Source organism: Acomys russatus, chromosome 1 (genome assembly GCF_903995435.1).
Source record: "Acomys russatus chromosome 1, mAcoRus1.1, whole genome shotgun sequence".
Lineage (NCBI taxonomy): Eukaryota > Metazoa > Chordata > Mammalia > Rodentia > Muridae > Acomys > Acomys russatus.
Genome location: NC_067137.1, coordinates 66716043 through 66729366, shown reverse-complemented (window position 1 = coordinate 66729366; position 13324 = coordinate 66716043). Strand labels below are relative to the sequence as shown.

The following is a 13324-nucleotide window of genomic DNA, read 5'->3' as shown; positions in this document are numbered from 1 at the left end:
GGCTTAAGCATTGCGTGACCTAGATCTCAGTCTCTCAGGCCCCCTGTTTCCCTGCTGGCGGAGTGGCTGTGAAACCCAAATATCACTCACGGTGTCAATAAAACTTTGATGAAGGACTGGCACACAGTAGGTGTTCAGCAAATGGCAGCTTTTGCCATGAGGGCTAGATACAGCTACCTGACAGTCATTTCTCCCTTCAAGCCAACACTCCTTCCTTACTCTTAGCTGCCCAAGACCAGAGAAACCAGACCCCCAGCACACCTTAGGACCTCTGATCTTCTTCCCTCTCGACTCAAGATGATCTTATTCCAACAGAGACAGGAAAGAGGCTTCCTTACCTGTCTTTCTTTTTTCTATACCTCCAGCACTCAGACTGGGCCCACAGAGCTGCCATAAGGCTGATGGCAGGTGGGAAATGGGGGAGGGAGGGTCTTACTGGGCCCATGCTAGGGAGGCTTCTCACCTCTGAGCATCCCCCAAAACACCCCTTTGCTCCTGTTGTCAGCAGTGAGGGAGAGCACAGGTCACTAGCACATAGATGCCTGTGCAAGACCACAATCTGAACACTGAACAGGCTGAGCAGGGGTAGGGACTGCTGCCCCAGGGTGGATGAGGCCCACTGTTACAGCAGCTGATCAGGAAGGCTCTTAGGCCCTGTCTCTCCTTTAGTAATGCAAAAAGGGGAGGGTTTTTTTGGGTGTTGTTGTTGGTTTTGGTTTTTTGAGACAAGGTTTCTCTGTGAGTTCAAGACCATCCTGGTCTACAAAGAGAGTTCCAGGACAGCCAAGGCTACACAGAGAAACCTTGTCACAAAAAAAAAAAAAAAAAAAAAAAAAAAATCAAAAATAGTTGTCTTTGGGACAACTTTTGTTTGAAATGTAGTTTCATATAGATCAGGACTCAAACTAGATATGCAGCTGAGGTTGGCCTTGAACACTTGAACATCCTGTTTCCAAATCCCAAAGTCTGAGATTAGAGGCATGAGGCACAAGGACTGGCTTTTTTTGCTTGTGTGTTTGAGACAGTGACTCACATAGCCCAGATGAACCTTGGACTCCATACATAACTGAGGGTGACCTTGAACTCTGACTCTCTTGCCTCTACCTCTCAAATCTGCCTGGCAAGGGTTACATCTTGTTTTGTTTTTGGTTTTGGTTTTGGTTTTTCGAGACAGGGTTTCTCTGTGTAGACTTGGCTGTCCTGGACTTGCTTTGTAGACCAGGCTGGCCTCGAACTCACAGCTATCCACCAGCCTCTGCCTCCCAAGTGCTGGGATTAAATAGGATGGGTCTTTTTATGTGGTCCAATGTGGTCCTGAATGCAAGAACTTCCACCTCAGCTGCCTGAGTGGTATGACTACAAGATTCAACTTTGATTTGTTTTCAGAAACAGCAATGCACACTTGAGCATGGCTTGTAGACCCAGGCCCAAGGAAAAGGAAAGTTAAAGGATACAGGACAAAGTCTAAGTCTTAGTGGGTATTGCTTGCATCACAGTAACCTGGCCCTTGGGCAATGGCTTCCGGAAGGATGTTAGAGGTGGCAATGGTGAATTAGAAGGGCTAAGAAGATTCCAGGAGCCACCAGACCCTTCAGCTCTGATCTTACAAAGATGCCTTGCTTGTATTCTATCTGCAGGAGACTTCTTCTGCAGCCCAGCGCTGAGCAGGAGCGTGGAACTGTCCTACCAAAAATGCCCATGGATGACAGGAGGGTAACAGAGATGAACCAGCCCTCAGTCCAGCACTTACAATTCCCCTATACCTCCAGCCCCACACATTTGCACAATTCCCTCCCAGGGAGAGGACTCAGAGAGATCTAATTATATCCCAAGAACTAGGGCATGCTCAACTCCTAAGAGCTCTGTGCTACACCCTGGCTGAATCTAGACAGGCCAAGGACAATGACCAGAAGGAAGTACATCCATGTAAGCTGGACAGACAGCTCAGTGGGTGACTGTCTCAAGTAGGCCTGTGCTCGCATATGCGTGGTTGGAGAAGAGAAGTCGGCCCCCGAACTGGCCAGAATGTGACTCTAACCTAGGCTGTGTACAAAAAGTGTGCAGGACAGGTGGTCTAAACAGCAATTCATAGAGGCAGGTCCTATGGAACACAGAATTGGTGCTTAATTCAGCTGCTCCTAACCACTGCTCATAAGGGGAGCATCAGGCTGGCATCTGCCGCCCAGCTGACAAACGCTGTTGTGTTGTCTTGCAATGTTCTCTTCACACTGGGTTTTGGACCTATTTCACCTCCATTGGGCTCTCTGCCCAGCAGAAATGTGGCTCTCCAGTTTTTGAGGTTTAATGGTGCAAGCCCACCTGCATCACCTAATTCAGGGGACTGTCACAGTGTGGGAAGGAGGCAAAGAAAGGGATTGTTTGAATGATTTCTCCATGAATCAGACAATATAACCCATCCAGGGCCTTCTATAGAGACCAACAGGAACTCCCAGGGAAGGTCAGTGACTGCCCCAAACCAAATTCCTGCAGTGAGATGCAGATCCAGAGAGTCCAACTGGACCCAAAACTGTTTTATCAGGCTATGGACAAAAAGAAAGGGATAGGCCCTCCCATGGGGGGAAAACAGCAATGTGACCCATTGGACCCCCTCAAGGAGAATACAGGCTTCTCAGATCAGAACACAGGAACAGCCTGTGACAGGAGGCTGTGGGAATCTAGGTTTGACCTGTGCACACCAGAGCCATGCTGTCTGTTTGCATGCTTGTTTGCTTTTTAATGTGCATTGGTGTTTTGCCTGCGTGTATGCCTGTATGAGGGTGTCATGTCCCTGGAACAGGAATTACAGACAGGTGTGGGCTACTGTGTGGTTGCTTGGAATTGAATCCAGGTCCTCTGGAAGAGCAGCCAGAGCTCTCAACACTTGAGCCATCTCTCCAGTCTCTCAAAGATGTGTTTTTATTACTTTAAATTACATGTATGCGTTTATGCCTGTGTCCGGAATGTGCGCATGAGTGCAGTCCAGATCTCCTGTGAGCCAGAATTCCAGGCAAGTGTGAACCATCTCCTGTGGGGGCTGGAAAGGAAAGATTCCTCTGCCAGAGCAGTAGGAGTTCTTAGCTACCAACCCATCTCTCCAGCCCTGATAACACACTTTTTTTTTTAATCCAATGATTTTACTGGTCAAGGACCTAATGTAACTTAGTTTTTTTGGTTTTTTGTTTGTTTGTTTGGTTGGTTGGTTGGTTTTGGTTTTTTGAGACAGGGTTTCTCTGTGTAGCCTTGGCCATCCTGGACTCACTTTGTAGACCAGGCTGGCCTCGAACTCACAGCGATCCGCCTGCCTCTGCCTCCCGAGTGCTGGGATTAAAGGCGTGTGCCACCACGCCCGGCCCATAATTTAGCTTTTTCATAACTTCCCATAATCCTAGCACTCAGAAGGCAGGAAGGTCTTAAGTTCAAGGCCATACAGGCTACCTAGTGACACTCTAAAAGCCAAAACAAACAAGAATTCAATATGGGGATTCCCGTCATCCAGGTCTGTAGCTCACAGTTGCCTATAACTCCAACTGACATTTGCAGGCACTATCACCCAAATTCACATATTCCCACCCACCCACCCACTCCCCCACACATGCACGTAATTAAAAATAAAAGAAATCTTAAAAGAAAAAAAAATGTCAGTCAGTGATACTTGAAGGAGTTAAGGAGGCAGAGGAAGCTGGGAGGAAGCGCAGGTAGGAAACGGCTTCAGTCATCCATGACAGAAAGTCCATGGGGATGAAACATTTGTCAGCTAGGTGGTAGATGCCAGCCTGGTGTTCTCCTCATGAGCAGTGACCAGGAGCAGCTAATTTAAGCACCAAGGAATTCAGTGGAAGTCCACAGAGGTGGAGACCCCACAGAACGGACAAGAGAGGCAGAGCTTGGAAGGTCCTAAGTGAGAGCTCTGGGGGCCAGAGGTGACTGTGGCCAGGAGAGCTGTAGGGCAGCTGTGCTTGCTGCACCTGCTTTTGTAGATGACCTTTAGACAAAGTGTCCTCAACTCACTCACCCAGGAGCCAAATCCCTAGGCATCCAGTTGGCCTGTGAATACCACATTCCAGTTCCTATCGACTGCGGCAAGAGTCAGGAGAGGCAGGGACTTGACCTCTTCTGCTCTCCTGGAGGGAAATGGTGAGAGGTATTCTTCCCCAAGGAGCCCAGATGCTCTTGGGTACCCCACAATGGCAGCCAGCCTCTACCTGGCCTTTGTCTCTATCCTGTTGATACCTCAGCTTAGTGGAACGCCTCACCACCAAGTCCCTCCCAGAGCGTCTCTGTAAGGCTAATATGGCTGGGGCCACATTTGGTGCTCCCATAGATGGCGGGGTGTGGCACCTCATCCTGGAGCCCAAGAACACTGCTTTGTCTCTGAGATTATTCCCATTCCCTGGAACAAGACTGCCGTTACCCTCAAGATGAAGCTGAAGTTTTTGTCAGGGGTGGGAATAAGGTCTTTCAGGTACCTGTAGTTGGCTTGCCACAGTCTCTCTTCCAACCTGACTTGTTTCATCCTAAAGGCCACTATACTCTCTCCCCAACCTGTAGTAGAAGTTTTGGGGTTTTTTGTTTGTTTTGGTTTTGGTTTTTCAAGACAGGGTTTCTCTGTGTAGCCTTGGCTGTCTGGGACTCACTTTGTAGACCAGGGTGACCTCGAACTCACAGCAATACTCCTGTCTCTGCCTCCAGAGTTCTGGGATTAAAAGTGTGTCCCACCACACCCGGATAAATTTTGGTTTCTTTAACAACTCATTTATGTTATATAAATATGTTTTTATTTTAATCCCAAGTGTCAGATATGGGGCTGATAAGTGCCTGTGTAGCTCAGAGAGAGGTGAGGTCTTTGCCAGCTGGAGATAGTTTCATTCTAAGGACTTGGAGAGGGTATAAATAGAGAGCCCAGAGAGAGAAGGCGAGGGTTTCCAGCAGACAGACAGAGGAAGAAAAAGGCTACTTGTTCATCCATCTGTGTTTGCCATTACTGTACGGCTAGATATCCTGATGGCTGAGATTGGTATTTCCCCAAAGAACTGATGACCCTATCTAGCAGGAAGTGTTAAGGAGGAGTCCACCCCTTTCCCCTCTTATCTTCTTTCTCTCCTACCTGGGTTGAGGGGGTTGGAAGGGAGGTAGAGGCTTAAGGAACGCCAAATAAAATAGAGTGAAAAATAGCACCTACAGATGGTGCCAAAGGTGGGGCTCCCCCCTTTTTATTTTATCATTCCATTTTTCTCTCCTTTTCCCTAACACCAGATAGGAGAGAAAAATAAGAGAAAAAAAGCTAAAATGGAAAGAGGTCAGAGTTCTCTTTAGTACTTCCTGCTGGTTAGGGTCACTGGGCTCTTTGGGAAAATACCAATCTCAGAAATCAGGCTATCTAGCAATCCAGCAACAGCAAACACAGAAGGAACAAAAAGCAGCCTTCTTCTTCCTCTTCTTCTTCCTTGCCTTTTCTCTCTGGACTCTCATATTTATACCCTCTCCAAATCCTCAGAATGAAACTATCTCCAGCTGGCAAAGATCATGCCCCTCTCTGAGCTGAGCTGCATGAAGCAATTATCAGCTGTGAGTAAACTAAGGCATCCCCATATCCCACATTTGGGCTTAAAACAAAAACAAAGAAACCAAAACTTCTACTACATCAACCCTCTTCGGGCCCTGGTTCAGCTGGGGCGAGCAAATTCTTTGGCCTGCAGATCTCCTGGCCTCGCTGCGTGGTTCCTCAACACTCCTCCCAAATCCTACTGTTTGTGCATCTCAACCAAGACTTTTTGTTTTGTTTTTTGATACAGGGTTTCTCTGTATAGTCTTTACTATCCTGGATTCACTTTGTAGATCAGGCTGGCCTCGAACTTGCAGAGATCTGCCTGTCTCTTCCTCCTAAATGCTAGGATTAAAGGCATGCACCACCATGCCTGGCTCAACCAAGACATTTTTATTCCTCCCAGAAATATCACATTGGCAAAAGGAGGAGCCTCGTTCAATAACTCTCAGAGTTCCTTTCCCTTTCTCCTGGCAGCCTTCCAGGTAGCCATCTTGTTCTTAGGTACACCTTCAGGGCTGGGTCCTGGCTTTTGGCAGTGTTGGCTTTGCTCTCATGAAACCCTAGGCATCATTCTGGGACACGGCTTTTCTTATTGTATCACTCGGGCGCTTGGCACTGCATCGTAACTACTTCCGCCCCTGTGGGCCCCACTAAAGGGCAACGTTTGTGCCTTTTACTCTCAGTGTTCCCAGTGAGGTGCTTGAAAATGGATTTTAATAAATTCACATGTGGTGGTTATGGTGGTAGGTGCCTTTGATCCCAGCACTTGGGAAGCCAAGACAGGTGGCTTTCTCTGAGCTCAAGGTCAACCTGTTCTACATAACAAGTTCTAGGCCAGCCAAGGCTACATAATGAGACAGTTATCTCAAAAGGGGGGAGGGCTGGAGAGATGGTTCAGCAGCTAAGGGCACTTGCTGCTCTTGCAAACGTTCTATTCCAAGCATCCACGTGGCCTCTCACAACTATCTGTAACTCCAGTTCCAGGGGATCAGACACAGCCTTCTAGCTTCCGTCGGTGCACATGTGTTACACATTCATGCAGGCAAACCATTAATGCACATAAAGTAAAAATAAATCTTTGTTTTGTTTCTCGAGACAGGGTTTCTCTGCGTAGTCTTGGCTGTTCTGGAACTCACTCGGTAGACCAAGCTGGCCTCGAACTCAGAGCTCCACGTGCTCCTGCTTCCCAAGTGCTGGGATTAAAAGTGTGCACCACCACCATCTGGCTGCTAAAGATACATCTTTTTTTTTTTTTTTTTTTTCCTAAATGGCATTTAGCTTAAGGGTTATTTTTCTTCTTTTATTTTCCAATATTTCTCTTGACAATGTCATGTTTGTGTGAAGTTCCTGCAGCCAACTTCTGCCTGTCTGCCCCATCTCCACCATGTCTACTTTTCTCTTGGTTTTTTTCATTGAAAACCTGCATACATGGAGCTGAAGAGTTGGCTTAGTGGTTAAGAGCACTTGTTGTTCTTGCAAAGGACCTGGGTTCAATTCCCAGCACCGGCATAAGGGCTCCGCACTTCCTTAGGCACCAGGCATGCGTGTAGTGCACAGACATACATGTGGGCAAAGCACTCATACACACAAAATAAAATAAATCTAAAAAAGAAAATTTTAAAGGAAAAAAAAAAAAAACAGCACTCGGGAGGCAGAAGCAGGTGGATCTCTGTGAGTTCGAGGCCAGCCTAGGCTACAAAAAGAGTTCCAGGACAGCCAAGGTTACACAGAGAAACCCTGTCCTAAAAACCGAAAAAGAAAGGAAGAAAGAATGGAAGACAGAAAGAAAGGAAGGAAGGAAGGAAGGAAGGAAGGAAGGAAGAAAGAAAGAAAGCCCATAGGCTGCCTCTCTTTTCCCTCTTTGTGCTCCCCATCCAATACCCTCAGTTCTGCTCAGTACCGGGGGGATAGTTTGAAAACACAAGTAAACGGAGTAGAAGATGGCCCTTTTCAGTCATAACTAGTAAACAAACAAATGGAAGGCTCACCATGGTGACTACAGGGTTCTCAGTGTGACTTCAGTGATTTCACTTTCCTCGCCTTGAGCAGTTTCTTCTTCAAGAAGTTGGAGGTACATAGTTTTTTTTTTTTGGTTTTTTTTTTTTTTTTTGGTTTTTTGAGACAGGGTTTCTCTGTGTAGTCTTGGCTGTCCTGGACTCGCTTTGTAGACCAGGCTGGCCTCGAACTCACAGCGATCCGCCTGCCTCTGCCTCCCGAGTGCTGGGATTAAAGGCGTGCGCCACCACGCCCGGCTGGTACATAGTTTTGTAACTCATTAAAATCTTTTTTATTTACGTGTGTGTGTGTCCACAGCTACTTGTCTGTATATTTGCCACACCCATGAAGGTGTTGGAGACCAGAAGAGGGCTTTGGAACCCCTGGAAACGGTGCTACAGGCAGTTGTGAACCACCTGATGTGGGTGCTGGGAACCGAACCTGCATCCTCCGCTAGGGCAGTCAGTGCTCCTAGGGGCTGGGCCAACTCTCTAGCCTAGCAACCTATTTTCAAGTGTGACTTAGGATAAGCAGGTACTTTCTGACAAACTGCATTTAAGTGTTACTTTTAATGACTGTGCTGCAATTTACTTGATTTCTTCTCTAGTGCAAGATACTTTATTTCTACTTTATAGAATCAGAAATGAATATAGGGCTGGAGCTGGTGGCACACACTTGTAACCCCAGTCCTTGGGAACAAAGGTAGAAGGATTGCCACAAGTTTGAGGTCAGATTGATTTACATATCAAATTCCAGGGCAACTAGGGCTATATGAAAAGAGACTGTTTCTCTCAGAAAAAAAAGTAAAAAAGATAAATGTTGAATATAGTCTTTTGTATTTCCTCCTTTCTAATTTCCTCTTTCTTATTTCCTCTTTTCCTATCTTTCTCTCTCTGTGTGTTTCTCTCTTTCTCTTTCTGCATCTCTGTCTCTCTGTCTCTCTGTCTCTCTCTCTCTCTCTCTCTGTGTGTGTGTGTGTGTGTGTGTGTGTCTGTGTCTGTGTCTGTCTGTCTCTCACTCTCTGACTCGCTTCCTCCCTCTTCTCCCCATGACAGGGTTTCTCTGTGTAGCCTCAGCTGTCCTGGACTCCCTTTGTAGACCAGGCTGGCCTCGAACTGATAGAGGTCTGCCCACCTCTGTCTCCGGAGTACTGAGACTGAAAGCCTACAGCACCATGTCTGGCTAAAGTTATTGCTTTAGGATGGAGCCTCCTCAGAGCCACTACTGGGCCACAGCTGGCTTGGTTTGTGACACACATGCTCATTTTCTGCTAGCAAGTCCCTCTGCTCCCAGCATCGGGTGGTGAAAACTCTTGCTCTTCAGCATACCTGTCCTAACACCAGATGCTACCCACGTGTTAAGTCAGCTCATTTGGTGGGTGAAAAAATATATAACTTATTTTAATGTGCTTTGATTTGATTGCTATAACATATGTTTTGGATTCAGTTGTGCTTTTCACTGATACAGTTCAAATCCAGTCTTTTGCTACCTTGTCTTATCAATCCATTTTATTCATTTAAAATTTCTCCTTTAATTTAAAAAAGTATAATCAAGCCAGGCATTGTGGCATATACCTTTATCACAGCACTTGGAAGGCAGAGGTAGGAGGAGCTCTGAGAGTTTGAGGTCAGCCTGGTCTACACAGAAAGTTCCAGGCCAGTCAGAGCTAAATGGTGAAGCCATCCTTTTAAAAAATATATACTTATGGGTCTGAAGAGATGGCTCAGTGGTTAGGAGCACTGGCTGTTCTTCCAGAGATCCTGGGTTCAATTCCCATCACCCACATGGCAGCTCACAACTATTTGTAACTCCAGTTCCACCAATGCGCATAAAATTTAAAAATTCAATAAATGTAAAAATTAAATAAGTTTTTTAAAACTATATTTGTAATGATAGTATTTTACTTAATTGAAATATTCAATCACATTGGGTATGGGGGCACACACCTTTACTTCCAGCACTTGGGAGACAGAGGCAGGTGGATCTCTGAGTTCAAGGCCAGCCTAGTCTACAGAGTGAGTTCCAAGACAGCCAGGGCTACATGGAAAAACCCTATCTTGAAAAATCAGAAAAAAGAAAGAAAGGAAGGAAGAAGGAAGGAAGGAGAAAGGAAGAGACCCCAAATAAAAGGCTTGCAGAGGCTGGAGAGATGCCTCAGCAGACAGAGTTCCTCCTATGCAAGTGTGGTGGTTTGAATGGGTTTGGCCCCCATAGACTCGTGTCTTTGGATGCTTGGCCCATAGGGAGTGACATTATTAGGAGGTGTGGCCTTGTGGAAGGAATTGTATCACTGTGGAGATAGGCTTTGAGGTTTCAGGCTCAAGCTAGGCCTAGTGTGGGATTCACTTCTGCTGCCTTCAGATCAAGCCTTCCGATCAAGAGGGAGCTCCTTCTCCAGCACCACGCCTGCCTGCATGCCGCCATGCTTCCCACCATGATGATAATGGACTAAACCTCTGAAACTGTAAGCCAGCCCCGATTAAATGTTTTCCTTTATAAGAGATTCTATGGTCATGGTGTCTCTTCACAGCAACAAGGCAGCAAGCAAGAACACTTAAGCTCAGATCTCCAGCACCCACATAATAACCTGGGCAGAGCCACATGTGCCTGTAACCCCAGTGCTGGTTGTCAGAGACCATAGCATGTACCTCCAAAACCAGGGCCTGTGTGTTTTCTGAGCGGTATTCAAGCTTGGTACGGTGTTGCGTTGTCGTCCCAGCACTGCAGAGTCAGAAGCATAACACAGCCCCTCCTGAGTTACATAGCTTGATTCTATCTAAACAAAAACGAAATGGGGTGGGTGGCCCATGCCTTTCCTCTTAGCACCCAGGAGGCAGAGATGGGAAAGCTACTGCAAATTCAAGGCCAGCCTGGGCTGCACAGAAAGTTCTAGAAGAACCAGTGACACTTTTATATCAAAGGAATGTGAAACAAGCAAGCAAGGTAAAGAAGTATCTGAGGGAGCATCAGAGGGTTCCCCTGAATGAATTATATCCCCTGAATATTTAAATTCAATTAATATCAGTAAATGTGTACTGGGTGACACAGTGCTGTTTGCAACAGGTATGTCTGGAGCTTTGCTGGAGCAGAAGTGTGTGTACAGCTCCTTAAACTGAGCGGTATCTTCAGAAAGTTCCTGTGTGTCTTGTGTCCACTCTTACCTCTTACTTCCACGTTGTCCTTTTTTTTTTTTTTTAACCTTTATCACAAAGAGAAAAAGTGTTGGTCATGCCACCCCCATCCTAAGTCAGGCTGAGCAGAGGTCAATCAAGCCTTGATAAGGGACAAATGTTGGGTGTGGGTGGCCAGCCTCACCCATCAGTAGGTGCTCCTTGTCCTCTCACAAAGTCAAAATTGTGACATCAGGTTTGCCCTCAAATATTTGTTCAGGGAAAAGGTCAACCTACTAATGTGGCCCTGGAATAAGAAGGAAGTTATGGTGGACTCTTAACTCTTAGTGTGCTGTCCAAACAACTCTGCCTGGAATCCACAACCTTCTGTAGGTTCCCGTAGAACCTGCACCAGCCTTGGCCAAATGGCTGTCTCTAAGGCCTGCTGCGAGAAGAGCCATGCCTTCAGGAAAAGCCTGGCTAGCCAGCGACTGTGTGGAGACTCTCAAGGGTGAGATAGTTCTCGGGGAAGGACAGAGGTGACTGGCTGGGAGCCCCGCTCAACATGGCCACCAGAGTAACAGGTGGTAGGGGAATCCTTCCTGTCCACCTCCAGGATCCTGATGGTCAGTAAATGAAGGTTGTGACAGGCTGCACAAGGTGGAACAGCCTCACACCGCCATGGTTGATAGGAACGCATGGCATGTACATGCAGTGTATACCATAGCATGTTAATAAGGGAAATACGAAGAACACTTCTGTAGTGAACATTTGTCGTTCCCTACAGAACAACTACCCCTATGCCTGTGAACCACTAGAATAGAAGCCGTGTCCTGGGCATGGCAGTTCACGTCTGTAACTGTAGCAGTTGCAATGCTGAGGCAGGGGGATTATAGTGAGTTCAAGGAGGCATAGGCCACATAACAAGACCCTGGCTAGGGGTAGGAGAGATATACAAAAACAAAATTATTAAACATATTCTCTGGGGAAGGAAACAAACCTCTGACCTCTACATGTGTGCTGCAACCCGCACCCTCTCCCATACCATAACAATAAAATGTTTTTATTTTTACTTTAGTTTGTTTATTTATTTGCGTATATATAGTGGTTTTGGGTTTTTTGTTTGTTCTGTCTTGTTTTTGAGATAGGGTCTCAGTATTTAGCTCTGGCTGGGCCTTGAACTTACAGAGATGATCCACCTGCCTCTGCCCTCCCACGTGCTGGGATTAAAGGCATGGACCACCACATCCAGCATAATTTATTCTTTATTTTTTGGTTTTTTGAGACAGGGTTTCTCTGTGTAGCCTTGGCTGTCCTGGAATCGCTTTGTAGACCAGACTGGCCTTGAACTCACAGAGATCCGCCCGCCTCTGCCTCCCGAGTGCTGGGATTATAGGCGTGCACCACCATCCCACTTGAGTCTTTTGTTTTTGTGATGGGATCTCATCACTCAGGCTGGCCCCTTACTGTAAGCTGTGGATGACCTTGAATCCCTAACCTTTCTGCTACTTCCAGCTCCATGTGCTGGCACCTCAGGTATCTGCTACCACATTGCTTTATTAGACTCCCTTTTAGCAGATTTAAAAAGTGCTATGAGGCCCCTCCCCCCCCCCACCCGCCCCCGCGGCTCTTTCAGCGCGAAACTCCTCAGCAGCAAGATAGCAGCGGCGCAGCAGGAAGCGCGTGAGGGAGCCGCGCAGTTGGCGAGGCCGGAGTTGGAGACTGACCCCCTCAGCCGCTTTACGCGTTCCGTGTGCCTGGAAGTGTTCAAGAAGCCGGTGCAGGTGCCCTGCGGACACATCTTTTGCTCTGCATGCCTGCAGGAATGTCTGAAGCCGAAGAAACCTGTCTGTGGGGTGTGTCGCAGCGCTCTGGCACCTGGCCTCCGAGCTATGGAGCTCGAGCGGCAGATGGAGAGCACAGAGACTTCTTGCCATGGCTGCCGTAAGAATTTCATCCCACGTGGCTTCATGTTCCAAGTACCAGAATTACACCATGGAAGGTGTAAAGGCCACCACCAAGGATGTGTCCCTTCAGCCAAGAAGTGTCCCAAACCGGTACACCTTTCCTTGTCCTTACTGTCCTGAGAAGAACTTTGATCAGGAAGGACTTGTGGAGCATTGCACACTGACTCACAGCACGGATAGTTTGTACCATATGTGCCTCGATGCCCTGGGGAGACCTGAGCTACCGCAGCGCTAACTTCATGGAGCATATCCAGCGCCGCCACCGCTTTTCCTATGACACATTTGTGGATTATGATGTTGACGAAGATGACATGATGAACCAGGTGTTGCAACGCTCCATTATCGACCAGTGAACAGGGTCCTCAGTGTGGCCTCATTCTTGAGCTTCCATTACGCATTCGGTGTGAGCCCTGACTCCTGCTCCTCACATGTAATGCAGATCTGGAAGTGAGCCGTGGCACCGGACAGGCTCACTCCTCCCAGGGTGATGGGGCACTAGGACAGAGCTCTGTTTCCTTTGGGCTCTGCAGCATTGTCTTCCCCACTGGTAACCTTGTTTGTCCCATGTCTGTTTTCACTGCACCTCAGCTACTGCCTCCTGTAAGAAGTCCAGCTTCTTGTTTCACATTCGTGTTGTCCAGTGTTCATCTCTCAGGTCCTCCCAGCCAGCCAGGACCTTCCCTGGGCCATGAATAGCACACTAAAAC

At 47.3% G+C, this 13324-nt stretch overlaps 1 pseudogene; it reads left to right on the top strand.

Annotated features, from left to right (window-relative positions):
• The first annotated feature begins 11075 nt into the window (after positions 1 to 11075).
• Positions 11076 to 13122, top strand: LOC127188224 (E3 ubiquitin-protein ligase RNF114-like; annotated as a pseudogene).
• Positions 13123 to 13324: the final 202 nt, after the last annotated feature.